Source organism: Pelodiscus sinensis, chromosome 7 (genome assembly GCF_052426305.1).
Source record: "Pelodiscus sinensis isolate ZL-2025 chromosome 7, ASM5242630v1, whole genome shotgun sequence".
Lineage (NCBI taxonomy): Eukaryota > Metazoa > Chordata > Testudines > Trionychidae > Pelodiscus > Pelodiscus sinensis.
In genome coordinates this window covers 985,242-1,005,973 of record NC_143058.1, presented here as the reverse complement: position 1 = coordinate 1,005,973, position 20,732 = coordinate 985,242, and the positions used below count along the sequence as shown (strand labels likewise).

Here is a 20,732-nt window from a genome sequence, read left to right as displayed (position 1 = left end):
CGTGTCTGGCCGTGCGAGTGGCTCTGCCTGGTGTGTCTCTGGCCATGCGAGGCTCTGCCTGGCGTGTCTCTGGCCGTGCGAGTGGCTCTGCCTGGCGTGTCTCTGGCCGTGCGAGAGGCTCTGCCTGGTGTGTCTGCGGCCGTGCGAGAGGCTCGGCCCGTTGTGTCTGTGGCCGTGCGAGTGGCTCTGCCTGGCGTGTCTGTGGCCGTGTGAGAGGCTCTGCCTGGCGTGTCTGGCCGTGCGAGTGGCTCTGCCTGGCGAGTCTGTGGCCGTGCGAGAGGCTCTGCCTGGCGAGTCTGTGGCCGTGCGAGAGGCTCTGCCTGGCGAGTCTGTGGCCGTTGGAGAGGCTCTGCCTGGCGTGTCTGTGGCCGTGCGAATGGCTCTGCCTGGTGTGTCTGTGGCCGTGCGAGTGGCTCTGCCTGGTGTGTCTCTGGCCATGCGAGGCTCTGCCTGGCGTGTCTCTGGCCGTGCGAGTGGCTCTGCCTGGCGTGTCTCTGGCCGTGCGAGAGGCTCTGCCTGGTGTGTCTGCGGCCGTGCGAGAGGCTCGGCCCGTTGTGTCTGTGGCCGTGCGAGTGGCTCTGCCTGGCGTGTCTGTGGCCGTGCGAGAGGCTCGGCCCGTTGTGTCTGTGGCCGTGGGAGAGGCTCTGCCTGGCATGTCTCTGGCTGTGCGAGTGGCTCTGCCTGGCGTGTCTGTGGCCGTGCGAGAGGCTCGGCCCGTTGTGTCTCTGGCCGTGCGAGTGGCTCTGCCTGGCGTGTCTGTGGCTGTGCACGAGGCTCTGCCTGGCATGTCTGTGGCCGTGCGAGTGGCTCTGCCTGGCGTGTCTGTAGCCGTGCAAGTGACTCTGTCTGGCGTGTCTGTGCACAGTCTGGTGGGGGGGAGAACAGTGATTCACACACACACGCTGCCATAGGTGCCAGGAGCTTGCAGGGAGGCCCTGTCCCCCAGTGTGGGGAGCCCCCAGGTCCTGCCCCCCACCTGCAGCCGGGGGCTCCCAGGGAGCGCAGGGGGGGTCTTGGTCCCAGGGACCCAGTGCGGCGCAGGGGGCAGCACAGGGCCCTGGGGCAGCCCAGCCAGGGGCAGGGGCCCAGAGCCAGGGCTCTGCCCCCCCAATCCGACCCAGACTCCCCCACCCACCCACCCAGCACCGCCCCCTCCTGTGTCCCCTTCTCGGGGCGGGGTCTCCTGGTCCCCCTCCCAGCTCAGGTTACGAGGTGCCTGGGCCAGTGTGACCATGCGGTGCTGGGCAGCCTCCTGCAGTGAGTCACACCTGCAATCCCCACCCCCATCCAGATAACCGTGCCCAGGGAAACTGAGGCACACATGGAACTCACGTGCTCCAGCCCAAGTGAGCAGCACAAACACGACCCCAGTGCCCCCGGCGTGCGGGTGCCCCCTGAGCAGCTGCCACCCGGCGCAGCAGGGTCCTGTCCCTGCCACATGGGCCCAGGGCTCCCGGCGGGGCTGGGCGCTGGCGTGAGGCTGTGGGCAACCTGGGCCCTGGCATGGGGGGGAGGGGGCAGAGGCCTCCTGGGCTGGGCTGCAGCGGCTTGTTGGGGCATTTCTGGGGCTGATCCCATCCTGCCCCTGCCCCAGAGCTCCCCGTTCGCTCACCCCCAGCACCCCCAATCCCTTGCTCGTGGCAGCAGAGCTGACTCATCTGCCCCCCGTGGCAGGCGAGGCCGGGCGCTGCGGAGGCGAAGTCCTCGGAGACGCCTGGCGAGGCGGGAGCTGCGACTCCTGTCAAGGTCACAGCGTCTCCGCCGCAGGAGCCGGGAAATGAGGAATCGTGGCAGGAAATTACCCTGCTAATGGGGGTGTCCCCGTGTGTGAGCGCGGCACAGGGATTCCAGCCGCCGGCAGGGCCAGGGCCAAAGGGCTGGGCACAGAGCCGGGCACAGAGATGGACACAGAGCCCTGGGCACAGAGCTGGGAACAGAGCCGGACACAGAGCCCTGGGCAGAGATGGGCACAGAGATGGGAACAGAGATGGGCACCGAGTGCCGGGCACAGAGATGGACACAGAGCTGGGAACAGAGCCGGACACAGAGCGCAGGGCAGAGATGGGCACCGAGCCCCGGGCACAGAGATGGACACAGAGCCCTGGGCAGAGATGGGCACCGAGCCCCGGGCACAGAGATGGACACAGAGCCCTGGGCAGAGATGGGCACAGAGCCGGGCACAGAGATGGGCACAGAGCGCTGGTGTGACGGCATGTTGGGGTCCCCCGTCTCCTGCACCCCCAAAGGGCACGAACAGACCCCACCAGCCGGTAGAACAGGGGAGTTTATTGCTTCTCCAGGATACAGCCCAGCACAGATGTCATCTGGTTCCAGGAACTGGGGCTAAGAGGCCTCAGTGCCCCCCTGAGATGGGGGAGTCCCAGCCCCCTCCCCAGCTCCTTCTCCCCTGCTTTCCATACAGGAACTAACCACCTCTCCTCCAGCCCTGCCCCCCAGCCAGGGCAGCATCCACCTCCCTTTGTCCCTCCCCATGGGGGGTGGCTGGTCAGACAGGTTTGGAGCCCCCTTTGCATAACGACTCGTTCCAGACAGCAGAGGTGGCCACAGCCCTAGCAAGGCCCCCCCCCCCCCCCCCACTGCGTCACAGCCGGGCACAGAGCCAGGGCCAGGTGGGACTCAGCTCCAGCGAGGGGAGCACCGGGGGCTGGAGGAGGCGAGGCTCAGCAGGGCCTCCATTCTCCCCTCCCACCCTCCCACCCAAGGGGGCTCCGGGCGACCCTCCTGCGCCGTGGGGCTGGCCGTGGGGGCCCAGAGGGCTGTGGTGCTGGGGGTGGGCAGCGAGTGGCGGGGGAGGGGTGCCCCCCCCCGGCTCCGAAAGACGCAGGCGGCTGCGATGCCGTTTCCTTGGCCAGCAGCTGAGCGGCTGTGGAAGGGAACTAATCGAAAGGCGCCCTTGTGTGAAAGGGGCTGATGGTATCGGCCTCCGCCTCCGGCGCGCAGCTCGGCCAGCGCTCGCCAGGCAACCGGCCCCGCCTGCCCGCACTGCAGGGCCGAGGGACGGGCCGGGGCTGTGGCCCGGGGGCCGTGTGGGGCGGGGGGGCGTCTGGCTGTGGCTGGGAGGGCCCCGATCCCCGCTGTGCACCCGAGCCGGGTGGCTTGAGGCAGGCACAAGCCGGGCAGGGCAGGCGGCCGGTGTGACACGTGGCAGTGCGGCTCAGTGGTCGCGTCGGGACCTCCCCGGCCAGTAAACGGGGGTATCGCCCCTCGGGGTACAGCCCGGCCCCTCGCGAGGGGACCCCCCGGCCAGTAAACGGGGGTATCGCCCCTCGGGGTACAGCCCGGCCCCTCCCGACGGGACCCCCCGGCCAGTAAACGGGGGTATCGCCCCTCGGGGTACAGCCCGGCCCCGCGCGATGGGACCCCCCGGCCAGTAAACGGGGGTATCGCCCCTCGGGGTACAGCCCGGCCCCTCGCGATGGGACCCCCCGGCCAGTAAACGGGGGTATCGCCCCTCGGGGTACAGCCCGGCCCCTCGCGATGGGACCCCCCGGCCAGTAAACGGGGGTATCGCCCCTCGGGGTACAGCCCGGCCCCGCGCGATGGGACCCCCCCCCCGCCAGTAAACGGGGGTATCGCCCCTCGGGGTACAGCCCGGCCCCTCGCGATGGGACCCCCCGGCCAGTAAACGGGGGTATCGCCCCTCGGGGTACAGCCCGGCCCCTCGCGATGGGACCCCCCGGCCAGTAAACGGGGGTATCGCCCCTCGGGGTACAGCCCGGCCCCTCGCGATGGGACCCCCCGGTCAGTAAACGGGGGTATCGCCCCTCGGGGTACAGCCCGGCCCCGCCCGATGGGACCCCCCCCCGGCCAGTAAACGGGGGTTATCGCCCCTCGGGGTACAGCCCGGCCCCTCGCGATGGGACCCCCCGGCCAGTAAACGGGGGTTATCGCCCCTCGGGGTACAGCCCGGCCCCTCGCGATGGGACCCCCCGGCCAGTAAACGGGGGTATCGCCCCTCGGGGTACAGCCCGGCCCCGCGCGATGGGACCCCCCCCGGCCAGTAAACGGGGGTATCGCCCCTCGGGGTACAGCCCGGCCCCTCGCGATGGGACCCCCCCCGGTCAGTAAACGGGGGTTATCGCCCCTCGGGGTACAGCCCGGCCCCTCGCGATGGGACCCCCCCGGCCAGTAAACGGGGGTATCGCCCCTCGGGGTACAGCCCGGCCCCTCGCGATGGGACCCCCCCCCCGGCCAGTAAACGGGGGTATCGCCCCTCGGGGTACAGCCCGGCCCCGCGCGATGGGACCCCCCCCCGGCCAGTAAACGGGGGTATCGCCCCTCGGGGTACAGCCCGGCCCCTCGCGATGGGACCCCCCGGCCAGTAAACGGGGGTATCGCCCCTCGGGGTACAGCCCGGCCCCTCGCGATGGGACCCCCCCCGGCCAGTAAACGGGGGTATCGCCCCTCGGGGTACAGCCCGGCCCCGCGCGATGGGACCCCCCCCGGCCAGTAAACGGGGGTATCGCCCCTCGGGGTACAGCCCGGCCCCGCGCGATGGGACCCCCCGGCCAGTAAACGGGGGTATCGCCCCTCGGGGTACAGCCCGGCCCCGCGCGAGGGGACCCCCCGGCCAGTAAACGGGGTATCGCCCCTCGGGGTACAGCCCGGCCCCTCGCGATGGGACCCCCGGCCAGTAAACGGGGGTATCGCCCCTCGGGGTACAGCCCGGCCCCTCGCGATGGGACCCCCCGGCCAGTAAACGGGGGTATCGCCCCTCGGGGTACGGCCCGGCCCCTCGCGATGGGACCCCCCCGGCCAGTAAACGGGGGTATCGCCCCTCGGGGTACAGCCCGGCCCCTCGCGATGGGACCCCCCCCAGCCAGTAAACGGGGGTATCGCCCCTCGGGGTACAGCCCGGCCCCTCGCGATGGGACCCCCCGGCCAGTAAACGGGGGTATCGCCCCTCGGGGTACAGCCCGGCCCCTCGCGATGGGACCCCCCCCCGGCCAGTAAACGGGGGTATCGCCCCTCGGGGTACAGCCCGGCCCCTCGCGATGGGACCCCCCGGCCAGTAAACGGGGGTATCGCCCCTCGGGGTACAGCCCGGCCCCTCGCGATGGGACCCCCCCCGGCCAGTAAACGGGGGTATCGCCCCTCGGGGTACAGCCCGGCCCCTCGCGATGGGACCCCCCGGCCAGTAAACAGGGGTATCGCCCCTCGGGGTACAGCCCGGCCCCTCGCGATGGGACCCCCCGGCCAGTAAACGGGGGTATCGCCCCTCGGGGTACAGCCCGGCCCCTCGCGATGGGACCCCCCCAGCCAGTAAACGGGGGTATCGCCCCTCGGGGTACAGCCCGGCCCCTCGCGATGGGACCCCCCGGCCAGTAAACGGGGGTAATCGCCCCTCGGGGTACAGCCCGGCCCCTCGCGATGGGACCCCCCGGTCAGTAAACGGGGGTATCGCCCCTCGGGGTACGGCCCGGCCCCTCGCGATGGGACCCCCCCCGGCCAGTAAACGGGGGTATCGCCCCTCGGGGTACAGCCCGGCCCCTCGCGATGGGACCCCCCCAGCCAGTAAACGGGGGTTATCGCCCCTCGGGGTACAGCCCGGCCCCTCGCGATGGGACCCCCCCCCGGCCAGTAAACGGGGGTTATCGCCCCTCGGGGTACAGCCCGGCCCCTCGCGATGGGACCCCCCGGCCAGTAAACGGGGGTTATCGCCCCTCGGGGTACAGCCCAGCCCCTCGCGATGGGACCCCCCCCGGCCAGTAAACGGGGGTATCGCCCCTCGGGGTACAGCCCGGCCCCTCGCGATGGGACCCCCCCCGGCCAGTAAACGGGGGTATCGCCCCTCGGGGTACAGCCCGGCCCCTCGCGATGGGACCCCCCGGCCAGTAAACGGGGGTTATCGCCCCTCGGGGTACAGCCCGGCCCCGCGCGATGGGACCCCCCGGCCAGTAAACGGGGGTATCGCCCCTCGGGGTACAGCCCGGCCCCTCGCGATGGGACCCCCCCCGGCCAGTAAACGGGGGTATCGCCCCTCGGGGTACAGCCCGGCCCCTCGCGATGGGACCCCCCCCGGCCAGTAAACGGGGGTATCGCCCCTTGGGGTACAGCCCGGCCCCTCGCGATGGGACCCCCCGGCCAGTAAACGGGGGTTATCGCCCCTCGGGGTACAGCCCGGCCCCTCGCGATGGGACCCCCCGGCCAGTAAACGGGGGTTATCGCCCCTCGGGGTACAGCCCGGCCCCTCGCGATGGGACCCCCCGGCCAGTAAACGGGGGTATCGCCCCTCGGGGTACAGCCCGGCCCCTCGCGATGGGACCCCCCGGCCAGTAAACGGGGTTATCGCCCCTCGGGGTACAGCCCGGCCCCTCGCGATGGGACCCCCCGGCCAGTAAACGGGGTTATCGCCCCTCGGGGTACAGCCCGGCCCCTCGCGATGGGACCCCCCCCCGGCCAGTAAACGGGGGTTATCGCCCCTCGGGGTACAGCCCGGCCCCTCGCGATGGGACCCCCCCCGGCCAGTAAACGGGGTTATCGCCCCTCGGGGTACAGCCCGGCCCCTCGCGATGGGACCCCCCCCGGCCAGTAAACGGGGGTATCGCCCCTCGGGGTACAGCCCGGCCCCTCGCGATGGGACCCCCCGGCCAGTAAACGGGGGTATCGCCCCTCGGGGTACAGCCCGGCCCCTCGCGATGGGACCCCCCTGGCCAGTAAACGGGGGTTATCGCCCCTCGGGGTACAGCCCGGCCCCGCGCGATGGGACCCCCCGGCCAGTAAACGGGGGTTATCGCCCCTCGGGGTACAGCCCGGCCCCTCGCGATGGGACCCCCCCCCCCGGCCAGTAAACGGGGGTTATCGCCCCTCGGGGTACAGCCCGGCCCCGCGCGATGGGACCCCCCGGCCAGTAAACGGGGGTTATCGCCCCTCGGGGTACAGCCCGGCCCCTCGCGATGGGACCCCCCCGGCCAGTAAACGGGGGTATCGCCCCTCGGGGTACAGCCCGGCCCCTCGCGATGGGACCCCCCGGCCAGTAAACGGGGGTATCGCCCCTCGGGGTACAGCCCGGCCCCTCGCGAGGGGACCCCCCGGCCAGTAAACGGGGGTATCGCCCCTCGGGGTACAGCCCGGCCCCTCGCGATGGGACCCCCCGGCCAGTAAACGGGGGTATCGCCCCTCGGGGTACAGCCCGGCCCCTCGCGATGGGACCCCCCGGCCAGTAAACGGGGGTTATCGCCCCTCGGGGTACAGCCCGGCCCCTCGCGATGGGACCCCCCCCGGCCAGTAAACGGGGGTATCGCCCCTCGGGGTACAGCCCGGCCCCTCGCGATGGGACCCCCCCCCGGCCAGTAAACGGGGGTATCGCCCCTCGGGGTACAGCCCGGCCCCTCGCGATGGGACCCCCCGGCCAGTAAACGGGGGTTATCGCCCCTCGGGGTACAGCCCGGCCCCTCGCGAGGGGACCCCCCCCGGCCAGTAAACGGGGGTATCGCCCCTCGGGGTACAGCCCGGCCCCTCGCGATGGGACCCCCCCCGGCCAGTAAACGGGGGTATCGCCCCTCGGGGTACAGCCCGGCCCCTCGCGATGGGACCCCCCCGGCCAGTAAACGGGGGTATCGCCCCTCGGGGTACAGCCCGGCCCCTCGCGATGGGACCCCCCGGCCAGTAAACGGGGGTTATCGCCCCTCGGGGTACAGCCCGGCCCCTCGCGATGGGACCCCCCCCGGCCAGTAAACGGGGGTATCGCCCCTCGGGGTACGGCCCGGCCCCTCGCGATGGGACCCCCCCGGCCAGTAAACGGGGGTATCGCCCCTCGGGGTACAGCCCGGCCCCTCGCGATGGGACCCCCCGGCCAGTAAACGGGGGTTATCGCCCCTCGGGGTACAGCCCGGCCCCTCGCGATGGGACCCCCCGGCCAGTAAACGGGGGTATCGCCCCTCGGGGTACAGCCCGGCCCCTCGCGATGGGACCCCCCGGTCAGTAAACGGGGGTATCGCCCCTCGGGGTACGCCCGGCCCCTCGCGATGGGACCCCCGGCCAGTAAACGGGGGTCGCCCGGGTACAGCCCGGCCCCTCGCGATGGGACCCCCCCGGCCAGTAAACGGGGGTATCGCCCCTCGGGGTACAGCCCGGCCCCGCGCGATGGGACCCCCGCCAGTAAACGGGGGTATCGCCCCTCGGTGTACAGCCCGGCCCCTCGCGATGGGACCCCCGGCCAGTAAACGGGGTATCGCCCCTCGGGGTACAGCCCGGCCCCGCGATGGGACCCCCCGGTCAGCAAACGGGGGTATCGCCCCTCGGGGGTACGGCCCGGCCCCTCGCGATGGGACCCCCGGCCAGTAAACGGGGGTATCGCCCCGGGGTACGGCCCGGCCCCTCGCGATGGGACCCCCGGTCAGTAAACGGGGGTATCGCCCCTCGGGGTACGGCCCGGCCCCGCGCGGGCGGGACCCCCGGCCAGTAAACGGGGGGATCGCCCCTCGGGGTACGGCCCGGCCCCGCGCGACGGGACCCCCCCGGCCAGTAAACGGGGGTATCGCCCCTCGGCGCACAGCCCGGCCCCTCGCGACGGGACCCCCGGCCAGTAAACGGGGGTATCGCCCCTCGGGGGTACAGCCCGGCCCCTCGCGACGGGACCCCCCGGCCAGTAAACGGGGGTATCGCCCCGGGGTACAGCCCGGCCCCGCGCGATGGGACCCCCGGCCAGTAAACGGGGGGTATCGCCCCTCGGGGTACAGCCCGGCCCCGCGCGATGGGACCCCCCCCGGCCAGTAAACGGGGGTATCGCCCCTCGGGGTACAGCCCGGCCCCGCGCGATGGGACCCCCCGGCCAGTAAACGGGGGTATCGCCCCTCGGGGTACAGCCCGGCCCCGCGCGATGGGACCCCCCGGTCAGTAAACGGGCATCGCCCCTAGGGGTACAGCCCGGCCCCGCGCGATGGGACCCCCCCCGGCCAGTAAACGGGGTATCGCCCCTCGGGGCACAGCCCGGCCCCGCGCGATGGGACCCCCGGCCAGTAAACGGGGGTATCGCCCCTCGGGGTACAGCCCGGCCCCTCGCGATGGGACCCCCGGTCAGTAAACGGGGGTATCGCCCCTCGGGGTACAGCCCGGCCCCGCGCGATGGGCCCCCCCCCCCGGCCAGTAAACGGGGGTATCGCCCCTCGGGGTACAGCCCGGCCCCTCGCGATGGGACCCCCCGGCCAGTAAACGGGGGCATCGCCCCTCGGGGTACAGCCCGGCCCCTCGCGATGGGACCCCCCGGCCAGTAAACGGGGGTATCGCCCTCGGGGTACAGCCCGGCCCCGCGCGATGGGACCCCCCGGCCAGTAAACGGGGGTATCGCCCGGGGTACAGCCCGGCCCCTCGCGATGGGACCCCCGGCCAGTAAACGGGGGTATCGCCCCTCGGGGTACAGCCCGGCCCCTCGCGATGGGACCCCCGGCCAGTAAACGGGGGTATCGCCCCTCGGGGTACAGCCCGGCCCCGCGCGATGGGACCCCCCCGGCCAGTAAACGGGCATCGCCCCCCGGGGTACAGCCCGGCCCCTCGCGATGGGACCCCCCCCGGCCAGTAAACGGGGGTATCGCCCCTCGGGGTACAGCCCGGCCCCTCGCGATGGGACCCCCCCGGCCAGTAAACGGGGGTATCGCCCCTCGGGGGACAGCCCCGGCCCCCGCGATGGGACCCCCCGGCCAGTAAACGGGGGTATCGCCCCTCGGGGTACAGCCCGGCCCCCCGCGATGGGACCCCCCTGGCCAGTAAACGGGGGTATCGCCCCCCGGGGTACAGCCCGGCCCCTCGCGATGGGACCCCCGGTCAGTAAACGGGGGTATCGCCCCGGGGGCAGCCCGGCCCCGCGCGATGGGACCCCCGGCCAGTAAACGGGGGTACGCCCCGGGGTACAGCCCGGCCCCGCGCGATGGGACCCCCGGCCAGTAAACGGGGGTTATCGCCCCTCGGGGTACAGCCCGGCCCCTCGCGATGGGACCCCCCCGGCCAGCAAACGGGGGTATCGCCCCGGGGGCACAGCCCGGCCCCTCGCGATGGGACCCCCCCCCGGCCAGTAAACGAGACGCCCCCGGGGGCACAGCCCGGCCCCTCGCGATGGGACCCCCGGCCAGTAAACGGGGGTATCGCCCCTCGGGGTACAGCCCAGCCCCTCGCGATGGGACCCCCCGGTCAGTAAACGGGGGTATCGCCCCTCGGGGTACAGCCCGGCCCTCGCGATGGGACCCCCGGTCAGTAAACGGGGGTATCGCCCTCGGGGTACAGCCCGGCCCCGCGCGATGGGACCCCCCGGTCAGTAAACGGGGGTATCGCCCCTCGGGGTACAGCCGGGCCCCGCGCGATGGGACCCCCCGGCCAGTAAACGGGGTTATCGCCCCTCGGGGTACAGCCCGGCCCCTCGCGATGGGACCCCCGGCCAGTAAACGGGGGTATCGCCCCTCGGGGTACAGCCCGGCCCCTCGCGATGGGACCCCCGCCAGGCGGGGGCGCCCCGCGGGGTACAGCCCGGCCCCGCGCGATGGGACCCCCCGGCCAGTAAACGGGGGTATCGCCCCTCGGGGTACAGCCCGGCCCCTCGCGATGGGACCCCCCGGCCAGTAAACGGGGTATCGCCCCTCGGGGTACAGCCCGGCCCCGCGCGATGGGACCCCCCGGCCAGTAAACGGGGGTATCGCCCCTCGGGGTACAGCCCGGCCCCGCGAGGGGACCCCCGGCCAGTAAACGGGGGTATCGCCCCTCGGGGTACAGCCCGGCCCCGCGCGATGGGACCCCCCCCCGGCCAGTAAACGGGGGTATCGCCCCTAGGGGTACAGCCCGGCCCCGCGCGATGGGACCCCCCGGCCAGTAAACGGGGGTATCGCCCCTCGGGGTACAGCCCGGCCCCGCGCGATGGGACCCCCCCCGGCCAGTAAACGGGGGTATCGCCCCTCGGGGTACAGCCCGGCCCCCCCCCCCGGCCAGTAAACGGGGGTATCGCCCCTCGGGGTACAGCCCGGCCCCGCGCGAGGGACCCCCCCCGGCCAGTAAACGGGGTATCGCCCCTAGGGGTACAGCCCGGCCCCGCGCGATGGGACCCCCGGCCAGTAAACGGGGGTATCGCCCGGGTACAGCCCGGCCCCGCGCGATGGGACCCCCCGGCCAGTAAACGGGGGTATCGCCCCTCGGGGTACAGCCCGGCCCCGCGCGATGGGACCCCCGGCCAGTAAACGGGGGTATCGCCCCTCGGGGTACAGCCCGGCCCCGCGCGATGGGACCCCCCCCCGCCGGGGGTATCGCCCCGGGGGGTACAGCCCGGCCCCGCGGGAGGGGACCCCCCCCCAGTAAACGGGGGTATCGCCCCTCGGGGTACAGCCCGGCCCCCGCGACGGGACCCCGGGCCAGGCCGGGGGGTATCGCCCCTAGGGGGACAGCCCAGCCCCGCGCGATGGGACCCCCGGCCAGTAAACGGGGGTATCGCCCCTCGGGGTACAGCCCGGCCCCGCGCGATGGGACCCCCCGGCCAGTAAACGGGGTTATCGCCCCTCGGGGTACAGCCCGGCCCCTCGCGATGGGACCCCCGGCCAGTAAACGGGGGTTATCGCCCCTCGGGGTACAGCCCGGTCCCGCGCGATGGGACCCCCCCCGGCCAGTAAACGGGGGTATCGCCCTCGGGGTACAGCCCGGCCCCGCGCGATGGGACCCCCGGCCAGTAAACGGGGTTATCGCCCCTCGGGGTACAGCCCGGCCCCGCGCGATGGGACCCCCCGGCCAGTAAACGGGGGTATCGCCCCTCGGGGTACAGCCCGGCCCCTCGCGATGGGACCCCCCGCTCAGTAAACGGGGGTATCGCCCCCGGGTACAGCCCGGCCCCTCGCGATGGGACCCCCCCCCGGCCAGGGCCCCTCGGGGTACAGCCCGGCCCCTCGCGATGGGACCCCCGGCCAGTAAACGGGGGTATCGCCCCTCGGGGCACAGCCCGGCCCCTCGCGATGGGACCCCCGGCCAGTAAACGGGGGTATCGCCCCTCGGGGTACAGCCCGGCCCCACGCGATGGGACCCTCCGGCCAGTAAACGGGGGTTATCGCCCCTCGGGGTACAGCCCGGTCCCTCGCGATGGGACCCCCCGGCCAGTAAACGGGGGTATCGCCCCTCGGGGTACAGCCCGTCCCCGCGCGATGGGACCCCCGGCCAGTAAACGGGGGTATCGCCCCCCGGGGTACAGCCCGGCCCCGCGCGATGGGACCCCCCGGCCAGTAAACGGGGGTATCGCCCCTCGGGGTACAGCCCGGCCCCGCGCGATGGGACCCCCCCGGCCAGTAAACGGGGGTATCGCCCCTCGGGGTACAGCCCGGCCCCGCGCGATGGGACCCCCCCGGCCAGTAAACGGGGGTATCGCCCCCGGGGGGCGGCGAGCCCGGCCCCGCGCGATGGGACCCCCGGCCAGTAAACGGGGGTATCGCCCCTCGGGGTACAGCCCGGCCCCCGCGATGGGACCCCCCCGGCCAGTAAACGGGGGTATCGCCCCTCGGGGTACAGCCCGGCCCCGCGCCATGGGACCCCCCCGGCCAGTAAACGGGGGTATCGCCCCTCGGGGAACAGCCCGGCCCCGCGCGATGGGACCCCCCGGCCAGTAAACGGGGGTATCGCCCCTCGGGGTACAGCCCGGCCCCGCGCGATGGGACCCCCCCGGCCAGTAAACGGGGGTTATCGCCCCTCGGGGTACAGCCCGGCCCCGCGCGATGGGACCCCCCGGCCTGTAAACGGGGGTTATCGCCCCCCGGGGTACAGCCCGGCCCCGCGCGATGGGACCCCCCGGCCAGTAAACGGGGGTATCGCCCCTCGGGGTACAGCCCGGCCCCGCGCGATGGGACCCCCCCCGGCCAGTAAACGGGGGTATCGCCCCTCGGGGTACAGCCCGGCCCCGCGCGATGGGACCCCCGGCCAGTAAACGGGGGTATCGCCCCTCGGGGTACAGCCCGGCCCCACGCGATGGGACCCCCCCGGCCAGTAAACGGGGGTATCGCCCCTCGGGGTACAGCCCGGCCCCGCGCGATGGGACCCCCCGGCCAGTAAACGGGGGTATCGCCCCTCGGGGTACAGCCCGGCCCCGCGATGGGACCCCCCCGGCCAGTAAACGGGGGTATCGCCCCTCGGGGTACAGCCCGGCCCCGCGCGACGGGACCCCCCGGCCAGTAAACGGGGGTATCGCCCCTCGGGGTACAGCCCGGCCCCTCGCCACGGGACCCCCGGCCAGTAAACGGGGGTATCGCCCCCGCGGGGGTACAGCCCGGCCCCGGCGCGATGGGACCCCCCGGCCAGTAAACGGGGGTATCGCCCCTCGGGGTACAGCCCGGCCCCCGCGATGGGACCCCCCCGGCCAGTAAACGGGGGTATCGCCCCCGGGGTACAGCCCGGCCCCTCGCGATGGGACCCCCGGCCAGTAAACGGGGGTACCGCCCCTCGGGGTACAGCCCGGCCCCGCGCGATGGGACCCCCCGGCCAGTAAACGGGGGTATCGCCCCTCGGGGTACAGCCCGGCCCCGCGCGATGGGACCCCCCCCGGCCAGTAAACGGGGGTATCGCCCCTCGGGGTACAGCCCGGCCCCGCGCGATGGGACCCCCCCGGCCAGTAAACGGGGGTATCGCCCCTCGGGGTACAGCCCGGCCCCGCGCGATGGGACCCCCCGGCCAGTAAACGGGGGTATCGCCCCTCGGGGTACAGCCCGGCCCCTCGCGATGGGACCCCCCGGCCAGTAAACGGGGGTATCGCCCCTCGGGGTACAGCCCGGCCCCTCGCGATGGGACCCCCCGGCCAGTAAACGGGGGTATCGCCCCTCGGGGTACGGCCCGGCCCCTCGCGATGGGACCCCCCGGCCAGTAAACGGGGGTATCGCCCCTCGGGGTACAGCCCGGCCCCTCGCGATGGGACCCCCCGGCCAGTAAACGGGGGTTATCGCCCCTCGGGGTACAGCCCGGCCCCGCGCGATGGGACCCCCCGGCCAGTAAACGGGGTTATCGCCCCTCGGGGTACAGCCCGGCCCCGCGCGATGGGACCCCCCGGCCAGTAAACGGGGGTATCGCCCCTCGGGGTACAGCCCGGCCCCTCGCGATGGGACCCCCCGGCCAGTAAACGGGGGTATCGCCCCTCGGGGTACAGCCCGGCCCCGCGCGATGGGACCCCCCCGGCCAGTAAACGGGGGTATCGCCCCTCGGGGTACAGCCCGGCCTCTCGCGATGGGACCCCCCGGCCAGTAAACGGGGGTTATCGCCCCTCGGGGTACAGCCCGGCCCCTCGCGATGGGACCCCCCGGCCAGTAAACGGGGGTTATCGCCCTCGGGGTACAGCCCGGCCCCTCGCGATGGGACCCCCCGGCCAGTAAACGGGGGTATCGCCCCTCGGGGTACAGCCCGGCCCCTCGCGATGGGACCCCCCGGCCAGTAAACGGGGGTATCGCCCCTCGGGGTACAGCCCGGCCCCTCGCGATGGGACCCCCCCGGCCAGTAAACGGGGGTATCGCCCCTCGGGGTACAGCCCGGCCCCTCGCGATGGGACCCCCCCGGCCAGGAAACGGGGGTTATCGCCCCTCGGGGTACAGCCCGGCCCCTCGCGATGGGACCCCCCCGGCCAGTAAACGGGGGTATCGCCCCTCGGGGTACAGCCCGGCCCCTCGCGATGGGACCCCCCGGCCAGTAAACGGGGGTATCGCCCCTCGGGGTACAGCCCGGCCCCTCGCGATGGGACCCCCCGGCCAGTAAACGGGGGTATCGCCCCTCGGGGTACAGCCCGGCCCCTCGCGATGGGACCCCCCGGCCAGTAAACGGGGGTATCGCCCCTCGGGGTACAGCCCGGCCCCTCGCGATGGGACCCCCCCCGGCCAGTAAACGGGGGTATCGCCCCTCGGGGTACAGCCCGGCCCCTCGCGATGGGACCCCCCCCCGGCCAGTAAACGGGGGTATCGCCCCTCGGGGTACAGCCCGGCCCCTCGCGACGGGACCCCCCGGCCAGTAAACGGGGGTATCGCCCCTCGGGGTACAGCCCGGCCCCGCGCGATGGGACCCCCCGGCCAGTAAACGGGGGTATCGCCCCTCGGGGTACAGCCCGGCCCCGCGCGATGGGACCCCCCGGCCAGTAAACGGGGGTATCGCCCCTCGGGGTACAGCCCGGCCCCGCGCGATGGGACCCCCGGCCAGTAAACGGGGGTTATCGCCCCTCGGGGTACAGCCCGGCCCCGCGCGATGGGACCCCCCGGCCAGTAAACGGGGGTATCGCCCCTCGGGGTACAGCCCGGCCCCTCGCGATGGGACCCCCCGGCCAGTAAACGGGGGTATCGCCCCCGGGGTACAGCCCGGCCCCTCGCGATGGGACCCCCCCGGCCAGTAAACGGGGGTATCGCCCCTCGGGGTACAGCCCGGCCCCGCGCGATGGGACCCCCCCGGCCAGTAAACGGGGGTATCGCCCTCGGGGTACAGCCCGGCCCGCGATGGGACCCCCGGCCAGTAAACGGGGGGAGCGCCCCTCGGGGTACAGCCCGGCCCCTCGCGATGGGACCCCCGGCCAGTAAACGGGGGTATCGCCCCTCGGGGTACAGCCCGGCCCCTCGCGATGGGACCCCCTGGCCAGTAAACGGGGGTATCGCCCCTCGGGTACAGCCCGGCCCCGCGCGATGGGACCCCCGGCCAGTAAACGGGGGTATCGCCCCTCGGGGTACAGCCCGGCCCCGCGCGATGGGACCCCCGGCCAGTAAACGGGGGTATCGCCCCTCGGGGTACAGCCCGGCCCCTCGCGATGGGACCCCCGGCCAGTAAACGGGGTTATCGCCCCCCGGGGTACAGCCCGGCCCCTCGCGATGGGACCCCCCGGCCAGTAAACGGGGTATCGCCCCCGGGGGTACAGCCCGGCCCCGCGCGATGGGACCCCCCTGGCCAGTAAACGGGGGTATCGCCCCTCGGGGTACAGCCCGGCCCCTCGCGATGGGACCCCCCGGCCAGTAAACGGGGGTATCGCCCCCGGGGGTACAGCCCGGCCCCGCGCGATGGGACCCCCCCCGGCCAGTAAACGGGGGTATCGCCCCTCGGTGTACAGCCCGGCCCCGCGCGATGGGACCCCCCGGCCAGTAAACGGGGGTATCCCCCCTCGGGGCACAGCCCGGCCCCTCGCGATGGGACCCCCCCCGGCCAGTAAACGGGGGTATCGCCCCTCGGGGTACAGCCCGGCCCCGCGCGATGGGACCCCCCGGCCAGTAAACGGGGGTATCGCCCCTCGGGGTACAGCCCGGCCCCTCGCGATGGGACCCCCCCCCTGCCAGTAAACGGGGTATCGCCCCTCGGGGTACAGCCCGGCCCCTCGCGATGGGACCCCCCCGGCCAGTAAACGGGGTTATCGCCCCTCGGGGTACAGCCCGGCCCCTCGCGAGGGGACCCCCCCGGCCAGTAAACGGGGGTATCGCCCCCCGGGGTACAGCCCGGCCCCGCGCGATGGGACCCCCGGCCAGTAAACGGGGGTTATCGCCCCTCGGGGGACAGCCCGGCCCCTCGCGATGGGACCCCCCGGCCAGTAAACGGGGGTATCGCCCCTCGGGGTACAGCCCGGCCCCGCGCGATGGGACCCCCCGGCCAGTAAACGGGGGTATCGCCCCTCGGGGTACAGCCCGGCCCCGCGCGATGGGACCCCCCGGCCAGTAAACGGGGGTATCGCCCCTCGGGGTACAGCCCGGCCCCGCGCGATGGGACCTCCCCGGCCAGTAAACGGGGGTATCGCCCCTCGGGGTACAGCCCGGCCCCGCGCGATGGGACCCCCCCCGGCCAGTAAACGGGGGTATCGCCCCTCGGGGTACAGCCCGGCCCCGCGCGATGGGACCCCCCGGCCAGTAAACGGGGGTATCGCCCCTCGGGGTACAGCCCGGCCCCGCGCGATGGGACCCCCCGGTCAGTAAACGGGGGGTATCGCCCCTCGGGGTACAGCCCGGCCCCTCGCGATGGGACCCCCCGGCCAGTAAACGGGGGTATCGCCCCTCGGGGTACAGCCCGGCCCCGCGCGATGGGACCCCCGGCCAGTAAACGGGGGTATCGCCCCTCGGGGTACAGCCCGGCCCCGCGCGATGGGACCCCCCGGCCAGTAAACGGGGGTATCGCGCCCCTCGGGGCACAGTCAGCCGGGCCCCGCGCAGGGGACCCCCGGCCAGTAAACGGGGGTATCGCCCCCTCGGGGTACAGCCCGGCCCCGCGCGCGGATGGGACCCCCGGCCAGTAAACGGGGGGATCGCCCCTCGGGGTACAGCCCGGCCCAGCGCGATGGGACCCCCCGGCCAGTAAACGGGGGTATCGCCCCTCGGGGTACAGCCCGGCCCCGCGCGATGGGACCCCCCGGCCAGTAAACGGGGGTATCGCCCCTCGGGGTACAGCCCGGCCCCGCGCGATGGGACCCCCCGGCCAGTAAACGGGGGTATCGCCCCTCGGGGTACAGCCCGGCCCCTCGCGATGGGACCCCCCGGCCAGTAAACGGGGGTATCGCCCCTCGGGGTACAGCCCGGCCCCTCGCGATGGGACCCCCCCCCGGCCAGTAAACGGGGGTATCGCCCCTCGGGGTACAGCCCGGCCCCTCGCGATGGGACCCCCCCCGGCCAGTAAACGGGGTTATCGCCCCTCGGGGTACAGCCCGGCCCCTCGCGATGGGACCCCCCCCGGCCAGTAAACGGGGGTTATCGCCCCTCGGGGTACAGCCCGGCCCCTCGCGATGGGACCCCCCCGGCCAGTAAACGGGGTTATCGCCCCTCGGGGTACAGCCCGGCCCCTCGCGATGGGACCCCCCGGCCAGTAAACGGGGTTATCGCCCCTCGGGGTACAGCCCGGCCCCTCGCGATGGGACCCCCCTGGCCAGTAAACGGGGGTATCGCCCCTCGGGGTACAGCCCGGCCCCTCGCGATGGGACCCCCCGGCCAGTAAACGGGGGTATCGCCCCTCGGGGTACAGCCCGGCCCCTCGCGATGGGACCCCCCCCCGGCCAGTAAACGGGGGTATCGCCCCTCTGGGTACAGCCCGGCCCCTCACGATGGGACCCCCCCCCGGCCAGTAAACGGGGGTATCGCCCCTCGGGGTACAGCCCGGCCCCTCGCGATGGGACCCCCCCCGGCCAGTAAACGGGGGTATCGCCCCTCGGGGTACAGCCCGGCCCCTCGCGATGGGACCCCCCCCGGCCAGTAAACGGGGGTATCGCCCCTCGGGGTACAGCCCGGCCCCTCACGATGGGACCCCCCGGCCAGTAAACGGGGGTATCGCCCCTAGGGGTACAGCCCGGCCCCTCGCGATGGGACCCCCCCCGGCCAGTAAACGGGGGTTATCGCCCCTCGGGGTACAGCCCGGCCCCTCGCGATGGGACCCCCCCCGGCCAGTAAACGGGGTTATCGCCCCTCGGGGTACAGCCCGGCCCCTCGCGATGGGACCCCCCTGGCCAGTAAACGGGGTTATCGCCCCTCGGGGTACAGCCCGGCCCCTCGCGATGGGACCCCCCGGCCAGTAAACGGGGTTTATCGCCCCTCGGGGTACAGCCCGGCCCCGCGCGATGGGACCCCCCGGCCAGTAAACGGGGGTATCGCCCCTCGGGGTACAGCCCGGCCCCTCGCGATGGGACCCCCCCCGGCCAGTAAACGGGGGTATCGCCCCTCGGGGTACAGCCCGGCCCCTCGCGATGGGACCCCCCCCCGGCTAGTAAACGGGGGTATCGCCCCTCGGGGTACAGCCCGGCCCCTCGCGATGGGACCCCCCCCCGGCCAGTAAACGGGGGTTATCGCCCCTCGGGGTACAGCCCGGCCCCTCGCGATGGGACCCCCCCCCGGCCAGTAAACGGGGGTATCGCCCCTCGGGGTACAGCCCGGCCCCTCGCGATGGGACCCCCCCGGCCAGTAAACGGGGGTATCGCCCCTCGGGGTACAGCCCGGCCCCTCGCGATGGGACCCCCCGGCCAGTAAACGGGGGTATCGCCCCTCGGGGTACAGCCCGGCCCCTCGCGATGGGACCCCCCGGCCAGTAAACGGGGGTATCGCCCCTCGGGGTACAGCCCGGCCCGGCGCGATGGGACCCCCCGGCCAGTAAACGGGGGTATCGCCCCTCGGGGTACAGCCCGGCCCGGCGCGATGGGACCCCCCCGGCCAGTAAACGGGGTTATCGCCCCTCGGGGTACAGCCCGGCCCCGCGCGATGGGACCCCCCGGCCAGTAAACGGGGGTATCGCCCCTCGGGGTACAGCCCGGCCCCTCGCGATGGGACCCCCCGGCCAGTAAACGGGGGTTATCGCCCCTCGGGGTACGGCCCGGCCCCGCGCGATGGGACCCCCCCCGGCCAGTAAACGGGGGTATCGCCCCTCGGGGTACAGCCCGGCCCCTCGCGATGGGACCCCCCGGCCAGTAAACGGGGGTATCGCCCCTCGGGGTACAGCCCGGCCCCTCGCGATGGGACCCCCCCCCCGGCCAGTAAACGGGGGTATCGCCCCTCGGGGTACAGCCCGGCCCCTCGCGATGGGACCCCCCGGCCAGTAAACGGGGGTTATCGCCCCTCGGGGTACAGCCCGGCCCCTCGCGATGGGACCCCCCCGGCCAGTAAACGGGGGTTATCGCCCCTCGGGGTACAGCCCGGCCCCTCGCGATGGGACCCCCCCCCCCCCGGCCAGTAAACGGGGGTATCGCCCCTCGGGGTACAGCCCGGCCCCTCGCGATGGGACCCCCCGGCCAGTAAACGGGGGTATCGCCCCTCGGGGTACAGCCCGGCCCCTCGCGATGGGACCCCCCGGTCAGTAAACGGGGGTATCGCCCCTCGGGGTACAGCCCGGCCCCTCGCGATGGGACCCCCCGGCCAGTAAACGGGGGTATCGCCCCTCGGGGTACAGCCCGGCCCCTCGCGATGGGACCCCCCCGGCCAGTAAACGGGGGTATCGCCCATCGGGGTACAGCCCGGCCCCTCGCGATGGGACCCCCCGGCCAGTAAACGGGGGTATCGCCCCTCGGGGTACAGCCCGGCCCCTCGCGATGGGACCCCCCCCCGGCCAGTAAACGGGGGTATCGCCCCTCGGGGTACAGCCCGGCCCCTCGCGATGGGACCCCCCGGCCAGTAAACGGGGGTATCGCCCCTCGGGGTACAGCCCGGCCCCTCGCGATGGGACCCCCGGCCAGTAAACGGGGGTATCGCCCCTCGGGGTACAGCCCGGCCCCTCGCGATGGGACCCCCCGGCCAGTAAACGGGGGTTATCGCCCCTCGGGGTACAGCCCGGCCCCTCGCGATGGGACCCCCCGGCCAGTAAACGGGGGTATCGCCCCTCGGGGTACAGCCCGGCCCCTCGCGATGGGACCCCCCCCTGGCCAGTAAACGGGGGTATCGCCCCTCGGGGTACAGCCCGGCCCCTCGCGATGGGACCCCCCGGCCAGTAAACGGGGTTATCGCCCCTCGGGGTACAGCCCGGCCCCTCGCGATGGGACCCCCCCCGGCCAGTAAACGGGGGTATCGCCCCTCGGGGTACAGCCCAGCCCCTCGCGATGGGACCCCCCCGGTCAGTAAACGGGGGTATCGCCCCTCGGGGTACAGCCCGGCCCCTCGCGATGGGACCCCCCGGCCAGTAAACGGGGGTATCGCCCCTCGGGGTACAGCCCGGCCCCTCGCGATGGGACCCCCCGGCCAGTAAACGGGGGTATCGCCCCTCAGGGTACAGCCCGGCCCCTCGCGATGGGACCCCCCGGCCAGTAAACGGGGGTTATCGCCCCTCGGGGTACAGCCCGGCCCCTCGCGATGGGACCC

The 20,732-nt window shown here is 74.0% G+C and overlaps 1 protein-coding gene across 1 annotated transcript in view; it reads left to right on the top strand.

The window, feature by feature from the left end:
* ASIC4 (acid sensing ion channel subunit family member 4) overlaps positions 1-20,732 on the top strand; it is a 93,990-nt gene that overhangs the window by 29,718 nt on the left and 43,540 nt on the right. The gene's annotated exons all lie outside the window — the stretch shown is intronic.